Source organism: Cryptomeria japonica, chromosome 4 (genome assembly GCF_030272615.1).
Source record: "Cryptomeria japonica chromosome 4, Sugi_1.0, whole genome shotgun sequence".
Lineage (NCBI taxonomy): Eukaryota > Viridiplantae > Streptophyta > Pinopsida > Cupressales > Cupressaceae > Cryptomeria > Cryptomeria japonica.
In genome coordinates, this window is record NC_081408.1 from 472,040,813 (window position 1) to 472,053,103 (window position 12,291).

General features: G+C 38.1%; 1 protein-coding gene across 3 annotated transcripts in view; it reads right to left on the reverse strand.

The window, feature by feature from the left end:
• LOC131066721 (uncharacterized) overlaps nt 1-12,291 on the reverse strand; it is a 151,883-nt gene that overhangs the window by 20,108 nt on the left and 119,484 nt on the right. The gene's annotated exons all lie outside the window — the stretch shown is intronic.

Consider the following 12,291-nt stretch of genomic DNA (forward strand, 5'->3'; position numbering starts at 1 on the left):
AAGGCAAAATTAAAATTAAATTAATCAATTAAATGCCTTGTGCGCACCTATTAAATGCCGATTTTTAATTAAAAATATCAAGGTTCATCGAAATTTAGCATTTAATGCATTCGAAAATGATGTTGGTGCCTAAACATGGGAGATATAAGGGATACAAACCACATCGCTCTGGTCCCTGGGAGAGGGAAAGGAGCGCCTTAGCATTTTGTTCTTGAATTTCTCGCTTTTTACGTTCAAAGTCACTTCCTCTACGTTGAAACTGGCATTTTAAATAGGAACCTTGAGCTTGATTGATTCAATGTTTTGAAATGAATGCCTCCTAGACCATTTTCGCTCTAGTCCCTGACTGAGGGACAGGAGCGATTTTGCTTTTCTTCCTTGGTCTTTGTCTCCTTAATCACCAATTTGCATCACAAGGCAAGTAACAATTTTATCCATTCATTCCACGTGTACTTTACTTGTCCTTTACAAGGCAAATTTGATATTCAAGTGAATATCGCCCTGGTCCCTTGGTGAGGGACAGGAGCGAACTTTGAATTCTAGCTCAAATTTGTCATCTATTAACCTTAACTCCTTGTTCATCACCTTTCAAATGACATTTTCGACCTTGTGCGACCTCGCCTTGACGTAGTTTTTGAAGGAAATGACTAGTTTAATGAATATCGCCCTGGTCCTTAACTGAAGGACAGGAGCGAACTTTTGTTTTTGGTATAAACATTTGATCATATGAACTTCCAATTGCCTTCAAAGTGTAAAATAATGTCCTTTATTCCTTCTTGAACGTTTGAAACGGAAGAGGCATTCAAAATTTAAGCATACTTGCATATTTCGCTCTGGTCCCTAGGAGAGGGACAGGAGCGCTTTGGCTATTTCCATCACTTTTTGCGGTTTTTGCAACTTCACTCTTCTTCGAAACATTTCCAATATCATTGCCGCCTTGTACCTTGGCTTGGAGTCATTAAAATTCGAAGGGGAAGGCAAAATAACCAAGATTTCGCCCTGGTCCTTGACTGAAGGACAGGAGCGAACTTTCATTTGTAGGCTCAATCATTCTTTGCCAATGTTTAAAACTATCTTCAATGGATCCGCTATGCTCCCCTTCACTCATCTTTGACATGGAATTTGCTTCAAATTGGCGAGAAATTTGTCTTAGGAAGAAATCGCTCTGGTCCCTTGGAGAGGGACAGGAGCGCCTAGGCAAATATGGGCTTCATTTGGTATCTTGCAATCTTCAAATGATCTCCAATAGATTCGTTATGCCTCCTTTTACTTGCCTCAAACTTAAAAACTCTTTTCACTTCGCCAAAAACTTGTCTTATAAGAAAATCGCTCTGGTCCCTGAGAGAGGGACGGGAGCTATCATTGAAATTCGCCCTGGTCCCTGGCAGAGGGACAGGAGCGATTTTGCTTCTAGGGCCAATTTTCCTCATTATGGTACTTTCAAGTTATATTCAACGAGTAAAATGTACCTCCCTTGTTCTTCTCAAATCGCGAAGTCGTTCAAATCTTTCAAGGACAAGGCAATTTTGGATTTCAAGCTCCGGTCCTTCAGTGAGGGACAGGAGCGATTTTTGCTCTCAGGGCCAAATCTTTTTACTTTTCACTTCAAATTTCCTTCGCTGAGGAAAATATCATCTCTTTACACGCCATGAATAAAAGTTCGAGTCCAAACAAGGTCTAAAAATGTGTATATGAATAAAATCGCTCTGGTCCCTTGGTGAGGGACAGGAGCGAATTTACCTTTCTAGACAAATACTCCATCATTTCATCGTCCTTAATCAAGTCTAGATGCTCTATCACGTTCATTTTGTCCTCCATCATGCCTTTGATGTCTCAATTTGTCCAAACAAGGTCAAGAATGACTCCACTAAGCTTTTTCGCTCTAGACCCTTGGAGAGGGACAGGAGCGCTTTTCGCTCTGGACCCTTGGAGAAGGACAGGAGCGACATTTGACTTTTCGAACTCTCTATCAGGACAATTTTAATGGAATATAACATTTAAGTATAAGTGAGCAGAAGGAAATGTCACTTATACTTTAAGTTATATTCCATATATACTTTCAGGATGTTTGAGAGTGGTTTCAGACCTCCAGGAGTTATATTGCAAAATCTAGTTTTTTGAGGTTTTTTAGTTTCCAGACTCAGTCAAATTCAGGATCAGGACATTCCAGACTTAGCCAAATTTCAGGATCAGGACTTTCAGACTTAGCCAAATTTCAAGATCAGGACATCACTCAAAATGCAAAGGCTAACTGACAAAACCCTAAAAGACCTAGAAAACAAACCCTATAAAGCAAAAAAAACATGGGTCCCCATTTGCAATGGGGCGATGTGTGAAAACGTCACAACAATTCCCCACATCCCTTGTAGGCTGTACGGCTAGTTGGGAAAGACTATTCATGAGCCATCTTTAGCAAGGCCTATTCCCATCATATCCCATCTTCTTTAGCAACCTAGTGATTATACCGTTTGTATGCCTTTCAAACTTCTTGGTAGAATTATCAAATTTAAAATCATTGAAGAAAATATAGGTGCTTTTCTTGCATACGGTTGTGACGTTTTCACACATCGCCCCATTGGAAATTGGGTCCCCCACTTTTTTCTTAGATTAGGTGTCTTAGTTTTCTTAGTTTCTTCAATCGTTAACCTTTGCTAATGAATAAGAGATGTCAGGTTGTGGTCACGTTGCAAAATTGCTTGAGTATGTAGGTTGTCAATATGTTGCAAGAATTGCCAAAGTTGTCACGAAGGAGTCAAGGTGAATGAACTAGGAAATTCCCTTCAAGGCTTTGATTTTGGGTAAATAATAATTTTGAAGGAAATAAAATCTTCCTTGTATAATGAAGTCCCTCTCTTGTGCATTTCAATTTTTATCTTTAGGATAGAAAAATTCTAAGGCAATGGACTTGGACAATTAACCTCCAACATCAAGCAAGAGCCTGCACATCAACTTAAGTTGATAGGAAGTGAAATATTCTAAGTATAAGAGCCTGCGCATCAACTTAGGTTGATGGGAAAGTGAAATTGCTTAAACTAAAGTATCAACCTTCACTGATAGGAAAAGGGCTGCAAATCAACCTAGGTTGGCAAGAAGGATTAATGAAGAACATTTCAACTTGGGCTAATAGCAAACCTCTTGTGCACTAACTTAAGTTGGAGGGAAGTAAGCAAGTATTACAAAGTCACCTGCACACCAACTTAGGTTGTGTTGATGTGTATTTTGTACACGACCAAACACAGAATAAAATACCTAAAGGTACCTTATCCTCTCTTGAGCAAAGTTTCTAACTGTTGAAGATCTCGCCGAAGGATCAGTCAGAGTAACTCCAAGGTTCTTGTATGTAGGTTCTCTACTCGTGGATAAGCTCTTTGTGGTATGATGTGATTTTGTTGGAATCACAAGGGGACTTACACTTGACGACCTAAATGTCTAATTTATTGGAATCACAGGATTTCACTAGCCTAGATTTTTGAAAAAAAGAAAAAAGGATGAGGGCGAGGGAAGGATCTAATTCTGACACTAAGAATGTAGGAGCAATGAATGACCTTTGATGAAATTCTAACTAAGTCTTGTCTTGACATCCCAGGACCATCTCCACAAGGTTAGTGTGATCTTCGGAGGAAAGCTTTATGATGTTTAGATCATCGCTACAGGCATAGACACCATCAGGTTGATGCATATCAATGAAGAAGCGACAATTTAAGTTAAGCTTAAGCTGAATGATTCCAGTTGACTACACAAGGCAAGTCTGCAATCAACAAACTGCTAGTAGTATGGATATATAAATTTCACCATCAATCAAACACATTTCTTCCACTCATCTAATAACATGAAATCAAATCTGAGAAGTATAGAGACCATGCAAATTGTTGAATCGACTCATAGATTTCACCATTTCTTCAATGAAGTTTACAAGTCTTTTACAACATCTTGGCAACAATCTTTGCCTTCTCTTTCTATTCTACTTTAACTGCTATTCTATTTGCTATTAATCATTAGCTATTCTAACCTCTATGAACTAACTATTCACCTTCTAACTATTAATGACTAACTATTAGCTAACTATTAGCCTTTACAAATGAGGAGCCAGGGCTTATATAGTGCCCTCAATACAATTCAATGGCTTAGATCAACTTGAGATCAATGGCCGAGATTTTACAATGAAAACCCTAATTAGGGTTTGTTACAACAAACTTAATTCTGACCAATGAAATAATTGCATTATTTGGACACATGTCTTCTCTGGAATATTCAACCAATGGATAGCCGGGGTAGGTACATTGAAGTTTGTGTCATCTTTGATGAGTCAGGTACATTGAACCTGGACACGCTGAGGTGGATCAACCCAACATGGAGGAGTGATGACTAGGATGCCACCTTGTCTGACACTTGTAACTTGGTAGATATTCAATATGATGTTGCTAAGAAGCTAGCTTTAATTAACTCTTCTGAAATTGTCTGCTTCTTCAACGAACCCTTGCTTTAACTTCCTTTGTCTTCGATGTGCAGGATGGATGGTGTACCTTTCCTTCGAATGCTGGACTGGAAGAGGTCGTCCTTGATGATGCTAGACCGGAGAAGGCCGTCCTTGATGATGCTGGGCTGGAGAAGGTCGTCCTTGTCTTGGCTTGATCTTCTTTCATCTGCAAAAACAAATCAAAAGATGATTAAGGACATAATAAATTCATTTCAACATAGTATTTCACACCTTAAATCATCAAAAAGAAGATATCAAAATGAAGTTTGCTTAAAATTCTTTCCAAGGACAGGCTCCATAAGAATTTCGCCCTGGACCCTTTGGAAGGGTCAGGAGCGAATTTTGCATTCCTGGCTCAAATTCTTCTCACCTTGTGATCATACTTGCTTAGATACATGCCCAAGGACATCTTCATTCTCAACCAACACCAAGCTTGATGTAAATTTGGGGCAAAAATGGAGGTTTTAAGAATTTTGCTCTGGACCCTTTGGAAGGGCCAGGAGCGAAATTCAAGCTTTAGGTCTTAATTCCTCATCTCCTTCACTTCAATTCATCCTACAGGGCAAAGAAACATCATTTCAACCTCAACTACGCCTTAGGACTCAAAGTCTTGACTTGACACAAGGAGAAAATAGGGATTTTGATGAGTTTCACTCTGGACCCTTTGGAAGGGTCAGGAGCGAAATTCCAATTTTAGCTCAAAATTCACATTTTTGAAGGTGAAACATCTTTCCAAGGCATTCTAAATAGCTTCTCTCACCCTAGTATAGGCCTGACTTAACACAAAATTTGGAGAAAAGGATGGTTTTAGTGTTTTTCGCTTTGGACCCTTTGGAAAGGTCAGGAGCGAAAATCTTGTTTTAGGGCTATTTCGCCATCCTTTCAACTTCAAATCACCTCCAAGACTTAGAACACCTTGCCTCACTCCTCTCCAGGGTATAAACACCAAAAACTTGACTTGATTTGCAAGGAAAAATGGGTGATCCTAGGAATTTTGCTCTAGAACCTTTGGAAGGGTCAAGAGCGAAATTCTCATTTGGCTTCAAATTTTGCATTCTTGGCGACCAAAATCCACTCTAAGGCAATCCAAATGACTTCTCGCACCCTTGTCCAAGTTTAACTTTGCTCAAATTTTGGAAGAAAAGATGGTTTTTAGGATTTTCGCTCTGGACCCTTTGGAAGGGTCAGGAGCGAAAATCACTTTTAGGCTCAATTCCTTCATCTTTCATGGTTTCTAGCAGCTTAAAGTCACTCTCGGGGCAACTTCTCCTTGATTTTACCTTATCCCACACTTGATCTAGCAAAAAATTGATAGCAAAGAGAAGTTTTGAGAGAATTCGCTTTGGACCCTTTGGAAGGGTCAGGAGAGAGAAATTCTCATTCTTGACCAAAAATCATCATTTTTTCAACTTGAAACTTCTTTGCAAGGTAGAATTTCATCTTTCATTGCCCCAGGAACAAGGTTTCATGTCCAATAAAGGTCAAAAAGGAGGCTTATAAGGAATTTTGCTCTGGACCCTTTGGGAGGGTCAGGTGCGAAATTTCCTTTCCTGGCTAAAATCCTTCATTTTCATAACTTCAAAGCATCCCCAAGACTTCCAACATGTCAATTCTCTCCTTCAACATGCCTTGGTCATCAAGATTTGGCCAAACAAGGAAAGAAATGCCTCTTAGAGAGATTTTCGCTCTGGACCCTTTGGAAGGGTCAGGAGCGAAAATCTTGACTTGGGCTAGATTCTTCATTTTTTCAATTCAAAACATCTTCAAGAGGCAAAGACAAGCTATCTCCCTTCCATTCAATTCATAAAAGACCAAGAACTTGACCTTCTTCAATGCAAAAATAAGAGTTTTTAGGAATTTTGCTCTGGACCCTTTAGAAGGGTCAGGAGTGAAATTTCCTTTTTGGTCCAAAATCCTTCATTTTTCAATGCTTTCAAACATTTCAAAGGCAACAAGAATGTCCAACCTTCCTTCCAAGATACCCTACAAATCAAAATTTAGTCAAACTTAGGAGGAAATGAGCTTTAAGAAGATTTTCGCTTTGGACCCTTTGGAAGGGTCAGGAGCGAAAATCTCAATCCAGGCTAGATTGCTCACTTTTCAAACTTCAAACCACCTCATAAGGCAAAATTAGATCATTTTCCACATTAGGAACAAGGTTTCTAGTCCATTCAAGGCAACAAATAAGGTTTATGATGGACCCTTTGGAAGGGTCTGGAGCGAAATTCTCCTTTAGGCCAAAATCTTGTTCTTCAAAATCAATCAACTCCATCTCCAGGCAAAAACATATCAATTCATCCTCAAACGTGCCTTAGAAACCAACACTTAGCCAAAATTGGAAGGAAATGTGGACTACAAAGATTTTCGCTCTGGACCCTTTGGAAGGGTCAGGAGCGAAAATCATGATTTGAGCTTGATTCTTGACCTTTTGAACTCCAATTTTTTTTTTTTTGAGAGGCAAACAAAGACCCTTCTTCACGCACCCCCATCAAGATCCTACCTTTAGCCAAGTAAAAATGAGAGCTTTCAAGAATTTCGCTCTGGACCCTTTGGAAGGGTCAGGAGCGAAATTCATCCTCTTGACTAAAATCTTTCATCTTACCCATCATCAATCACTTCCTAGGGCTAGAACATATCAATTTGTCATTACTATGCCTAAGGAAGCTATAATCCTGGCCTTGACAAGTTAAAATTTGATGCTAAAGGGGATTTTCGCTCTGGACCCTTTGGAAGGGTCAGGAGCGAAAATCATATTCTTGGCTAGTTCCTCACCTTGGTTCACTCCATTCTCCATCAAACTTGATCAAATCAACTTCCCTCTTTCACTATCAAGATATTCCATCACCCAACTTGGTCTAGGCAAGGTCCAACTAGGTTTTCAGGGCCAAGGAAGGCAGGAGCAAAATCCTCATTTAAGGCTAGCTTTCGTCATCTTAAAATCCAAAAATTCCTCTTCAAGGCAAATATGCACCAAAACCTACCAAATCATGCCTTAGAAGCTCCTAACTTGGTCAAGCTAAGAAGCACAATAGAGGAAATATGAATTTCGCTCTGGACCCTTTGGAAGGGTCAGGAGCGAAATTCACCTTTTGAGCCAATTTCTCACATATTTTCTCCTCCTCACACCTTGGGCAAACTTCATTAGGCCTCCTTTCCTCATGATCATGCAAATTTCTCCTTTAGGTTGACATATAACTCCAATTTTTGTGGAAAATAGGGTTTTACATGAATTTCGCTCTAGACCCTTTGGAAGGGTCAGGAGCGAAATTTCCATTCTAGGCTCAATTCACCTTCAAACTAGCTTGAATTTGTCCTAGGCTAGATCTTTGATTCATCCCTTCCATTAGCCAAATTTGCTCAACTACTCACTAACTTCCTCGAACTCAAACAGGACACCACCAGCAAAACCAAGCATAAGGAAGACCTTGAAAAACACCCTTAATTTGGAGCATCAACTGACTCACCCTAGCTCAAGCAGAGCCTACTATCCAATGATCCTCCTGACAGCACTCACCATGCAAAAGCTAACAGACTAAAACCAAAAAAACCCAGAAAACAAACCCTAGAGAGCAAAAAGCAGGGGTCCCCATTTGCAATGGGGCGATGTGTGAATATGTCACAACAGGTTGGAAGGAAATAAACTTTGATTAACTAAGTTCAACCCTCGATGATAAGAAAGAGGTGCACATCAACCTAAGTTGATAGGAAGATGATTTTCCTAAGAAGATGAAAAGTGTGAATCAACCTAGATTTGTGAGAAGGGTAAGTAAAAGGAAATAGAATGTAACTTCCAATCATCATGGGTAAGATCCGACCATGCTTCAAAAGGAAGAGAACTAGACATTGGAAGAGAGGAAGTTGATTTGCATCTAACTTAAACACTAGTGAATTTCAAGAGGCAAAAGTAAATCGGTCCTTTAGGAAGATGAAGGATGAAACCTTTAAGTTGCAAAGATGAGGATAGAGAATCATTAAGTATCAAATTTAAAAATTCAAACCTCTAAGGATGCAAGTTGGTGGAATTATCAAGTAAAGGAATGTGCAAATTTAAACCAACACAAGAAATTGCTACCAGGCAGATCGCTGGAAGGTGGAAGTTAGAAGGTTAGAGGTTGATGAGCGCTCCAAAGTAAGATGACATTTCATCTATATCAAGTCAGCTGAATGTGAAGAGGTGCAATTCCTTATGGGAATTAAAAATAAATAACACAAAAAAAACGTTTTAAGTTGCAAGTCAGCTAACATAAGAAGGTGAGGAGGTGCAACTTCTAAATCCCAGTCATATAAGTAAAGGGAGAAAGACATCTTAGATAATACAAATGCAATTCGAATAACCTCTGCCATTGTAAATTCGCCCAGCAACAAATTTGCCCATTACAAGTTCCCACAGCAAGTAAAATAAGGAAATTCGTCCCAAGTTGATAACATTGCATGAGGAAGGAGGTTCGCTGGCTTTGGGTAAACAAACTTGCCTTGAATCAGTATCAAAAGAAGACTCCACGAACTCATCTAAGAAACTAAAAAATCAGAAATTTAAGTGCCACGAATCTGCCTTGAGAGGGTACAGTTGGAAAGAGGTTTTTTTTTAACATCGAGCCGTTGGAAGGAAGAATCAAAGGGGCTGGTCAAAGACCAAAGCCCAAGTAGTTTTAAGTCAGATTACTGAGTGCTGATTAAACCCCATTCATCATTAACCCAGAGATTAAACCACAGAGCTTAATCAATTGTTCCAGAAGTTAAGAAAGAGAGGTATATCTCAGACTTTCTGGGTAGTAATCAGACTTTTCAGTCTCATAAAATTCAGGTTTTGAAATATAAATTTAATGCATTATTATGATAAATTTCAGAACTTGATATAAGAGATTCTAATTTTTGGTTTTGCACATCTGAAAGCATGTATACTCATCAATAAAATCAGAGCTTAGATGTATTATTATCATTCGGTTTTGAAACATACTTTGAGTCATCTAACTTCTATAATTTTTCGTACATGAACATGTCAGGGAAGATACCACTACAAACCAAGGCAACTTGGAGAAGGCGGATTGGCATCATAGAGGAAGACTAAAAGCTTGAAAGTGTAGAGATAGAGAGTATCACAACATCAACAAATTTGAGCCAAGTCAACAAGGAGATGGGGACATTACAAAAAATCAGCAATGCAATGTTGTATGGTGGCAATGATGTGATGTTTTGGCATATCCAATGGCCAAAATGCCTAATAAATAGCAGCCCACTGAAAACCTCCTAAAAATCAGCAAAACCCAAAATATACAATGGTGCTAGCATTGGAATGGAGGATGGAAAACAACCAAAATCAATGACTAAAAATCCCCACAAACATCAATAATATCTAAAATCCCTTCAAAATCAATAAATCTAACCCTTTCACACTGTAGTGGCACTGTGGCAACAAAAATGACTTCAAATCCTTAATCTTTAACAAATTAGCATAAACGTGATTCATAGGTAGAATCACCTCTCATGGACAAGAGGTTTTTGTTTCCAAATCAAAATATGGAAACCAAAGGGTTTTCATCCTTTGGCTCTACCACACCAAAGTTTTTTGTCCTTGAATGCTTCAAACTCCAAATTGGAAGGAATAACAAAATGAAAAAATACAAATAATTTGCTGAGCAAATGTAATTTTTTTTTTATAATTGTCTTTTGGGCCCTCCATTTGAATTTACTTTTTCCTTCCAAGTATTTAAAAATACTTTTTAAATTACAAAAAGTATTTTGAATTACTAATTGAATTAGGTGTTCAAAACACTTTTTAATATTACATAGGCCCTATAATAATATTTAAGTTGTCCTTTTCAAAATAAAGTGATTGGGCCCAATTAAAATTATTATAATTATCTCTTATTTTATCCCTTAGCCTATGGTAAGGAAAAATAGGCTATGGATTTTCAACTAATTCCTTTAGTTCTGAAAAGGGGACATGACACACCCTTCACCCCTATCACCAAAAGCTGTTTCATCTCATGTACCTCCAATACCCCTTCTGTCTCATTCTTCTCCACCTCTTCCACAAAACCCATCTTCTCCAATCCCCACATTCATCTTTCTCCCAAACAGCCTATTTTCATCTTCTCGTCTCCTAATCCTCTTAAGAAGCAAGCACAAGTGGGAGAACCACCAATTTAGATTAGAATCAAGGTTTCCAAGAAGAGAAAGATTGTACCAATTCTGATTTCCAAACATTATAGCCCTAACTTCTCCTCTAGAAAAGTTGGCTCTAAAGAAGTTGAATAAACAGGTACATTTGAAAAAGAATCCCAAGGGTCATATGATAGTTGAACTTGATACAACAATTTCCTCCTGAGGAAAAGGCCTCACATGAATAAGAGGCATTTACATCTATATTTTATAGATGGATTTGGACCCATACTTGAGACAAGAAGATTTGAACTTGTTGTAGGTAGCATAAAATAATATCAAGGAGGGTCCTCAATGATGGTGACAAGAAGGCTGAAATCAAGGCTGAAAAAATGGAATTACATGGGTTTATTGCTCACTTGATACAATTTATGCCTATGTCAACTTCAAAGTCAATGCCAAGAGTGTTGTCCTCAGATGATCAAAGAAAATGGCTTGATCAACTCATTGCATATGGTAGACTGTAGAATAATGCAAGAATTAATTGGCAAAAGTATACGACCAAGGTATGCAGGCATTTGATCAAGCATATGGCTTATTACCCAAGGTATGCAAAGATTTAGAATGATATTTCAGATATAGAACTTGATATATAACTCATTATGCTTGATAAAATGTCCACAAACAAGTAAATCATGAAGAATTTCAATCAAATGCATACCGTTAGTATCATGAAGTTGTTGGATAAGGGAGTTATAGTGGTTTTGAAAGAAGATCATGCTTTTGAATGGGCAAAAAAGTCCAAGTTCATTACTCAACACCATGAGGATATAATAAAATTATAAAAGCATTCATGGAGCAAAAGAGCATCCTAGATGATGCTGAGCAGGAAATCTCTTCCTTCATCTCTACTATTCCATGTGTCCTCCATGATGAGAACATGCATTAAATTGAACATGTTGAGGGGAGGACCAACTTTCATAGGTTGGTAAAGGAGAAGTTTAAAGGGCCTCAAACTTTGAGTAAAGAGAACATGGATAAGTTGGTGGGCATCTCCAGGCACATCCAGAAAGTAGAAACGGGGCAAATTCAGGTTGAAAAATGTGTGACTTAAGAGTAAGTACATCTTGGAGGTCAAGGTGATCCATATGTACTACAATAAGCAATCTCACATTGCCTAAGGTTTCATAACTTAAAAGGTTGGTGGACAGATTTCAGGTGGTCCAAACTACAGAGTACCTAGGATGTTGCACCAAAATTGCAGGTTGAGGTTTCAAAATGGCTAATTTTAGCTACTATTATTTTTCAAAGAATAGATATTCTTAGATGACCTTCTAGAAGGTTTCTCTTGAGACTTTATATATTCAGATGAAATCTACTTGAATATTTCCTTGTTTGAGAGGTTTTAGTTCAGACAATTTTGTATTTAGAGCTTGCTTTATGTGCAAGCATTCTATTATCAGCTTAGCACTTCAGCATTTTGCTTTTACAATTATGTTTGTATTGTAGTTTTCGTTGAAGCAGTTAGTTTAGCTTTGTATGCAATTTCCCTTATTAGGTTTGCATAAAACTTGTGTTTGTTTGCAATTCAATTCTTATGCACTCACTTTTTCTACTCTCTAATAATTGTTAGTGGTTAGTAAGTGGTTTGGTTAGTTTGGTAGGTACTCAAGTGATCATTGTATGGAAAAATTATAGGTTTTTTAAAAACC